Source organism: Limulus polyphemus, unplaced genomic scaffold (assembly GCF_000517525.1).
Source record: "Limulus polyphemus unplaced genomic scaffold, Limulus_polyphemus-2.1.2 Scaffold9109, whole genome shotgun sequence".
In the NCBI taxonomy this organism is placed as follows: Eukaryota; Metazoa; Arthropoda; class Merostomata; order Xiphosura; family Limulidae; genus Limulus; species Limulus polyphemus.
In genome coordinates this window covers 9,087-11,316 of record NW_013674719.1, presented here as the reverse complement: position 1 = coordinate 11,316, position 2,230 = coordinate 9,087, and positions in this window count along the sequence as shown.

Genomic DNA, 2,230 nt, shown 5'->3' with positions numbered 1-2,230 from the left:
CTAACACACACGAAAAACATCTAAACAGAACATTATTGCAGATGAAAAAAGATAATTTAATTACTGCCGATCTTTATTTTTATCTACCTAAAACTGATTCACGCACACCACAACTCTATGGCATTCCTAAACCACACAAACAGGACTGCCCCCTACGACCTATACTGTCCACTTATGATTCATTCAACTACAATCTTGGCAAATACATAGCCTGGGCTCTCACACCATATGTAACATCTGCAGGTTCATTTTTTAAAGATGCCTTCAATTTCAAATATACACTAGAACAACTAAATTCGAAAGCCTTAATGGCTAGTTTCATGTCGTTTCACTATTCACCGAAGTCCCCGCCAATGAAGCTTGCAATATTGCACTCAACCTCTACATTAATGATCCCAACAAGTCAATACACATCCCCAGCACACTTTTTGCTTTTCTCTTAGAATTTACAACGACTAAAACCAACTTCATTTTCAACAACGAACATTTCCTGCAAATAGATGGTTTAAGTATGGACAATCCTGTTTCGCCCGTTCTTGCCAATATATTTATGACCCAGATCGAAACACAAGCCATACATTCTGCGCTTCATCACCCACTATACCGGTATAGATATGTCGATGACACTTTTGCTGGTTTCACTTTCTTTAAACACATAAATTCCATTCATCCCAACATCAAATTTACCATAGAATACGAAAACAATCAACAGTTATCTTTTCTTAACCTCAAAATTATTAGATCACACAGTTTAAAACCAAAATTCACCGTAAGAACACACACACACACTGGCCTCTATATCCCCTGGAATTCCGCTCATGACACCACACAAAAAATCAATACACTTAAAACCTCATAAACACAGCCACAGGATTCTGTTCAACGGACTACATAAATGAAGAAATTAACCACATAAAGCATTCCTTTATTCACACCAATAAATTCCCACCAGCTATTGTTGAAAAACTCTCCAACATTCCCCACAACAAAACTCAACTCACGAACAAAATTGATACTAACAAACCCAACAACAGTACATTACACTGCAGCTTACCTTTTGCTTCTGAAACCAGCTCAAGAATTATCCACACTTGGACAAAACTAGCCATTAAACACAATATTCCTGTCAACATCAAATTCTCACAAAAACCCGGCCCTAAATTAAAATCGTTACTAAACAAAAATTATTTAGAATCACACAACACCAACGTCATTTACAAAATAACATGCAATAACTGCCCATAATTCTACATCAGAGAAATAGGAAGAAAATTGGAAACCAGATTAACAGAACACAATAAAAAACCGTCCCACGTTTTTCACCATTGCAACTCAAAAAAACCATAGTATATCTATTAAAAACACAATCATCTTAAATATAAACCCAACATAAACAAACGAAAAATCAAGGAATCCATCTTAATTGATCAAAACAACCCTACCCTAAACCAACAGCCCGGGGTGCCTAGATACCTCTTCTAAGTTTTGCAACAGTATCCGGTCATGTGACTTCTTTGTTCAATACTGTATATATATATCTGTGTCAGTGTAAATTACTTGTACCTGATGAGGACAAAACCTTGTCGAAACGTTGTACATTTGCTGTTATGTTAAACTTACATTAAAGTTTTTCTTCATTACCCATTCAAGCCGTCTCCAACCATTATTATATGAGCTATTTGTGGGGGCAGTAATCACCTTCTGATGTCACGTCTGGACTATTTGTGTGGACAGTAATCACCCTGGTAAATATTATTTGGGCTTTTTTGTGGGGGCAGTACCCACCCTTTGATGTCCCGTTTGTACTATTTGTGTGGGCAGTGCTCACCCCGGTTAACATTATCTGGGCTATTTGTGGGGGCAGCACACACCCTTTGATGTCCCATCTGGACTATTTGTGGGGGTAGTGCTCAATCTTTGATGTTCCATCTGTACCATTTTTGTTGACAGTGCTCAATCTTTGATGTTCACCCATCGAAAAATTGCCACAGAAAAGAAATAGGGATGTTCCATTTTGGTCACAACTGATTCAAGTTATTTAACCAGGAATTAAACTACAACTTTGTTGGTGATTCTGTTTCCTAACTTACAGGTCCTGTCCTTCAGAAATGAAGATAAAGCCAGTTGACCAGTATGTGTGTTTTCAGATTTACTTTTATTTTCTTTAAATTGATATTTATTTAATATATTTTTTAATGATAAATACTTGTGTTTTTCTGATGGGTATCCA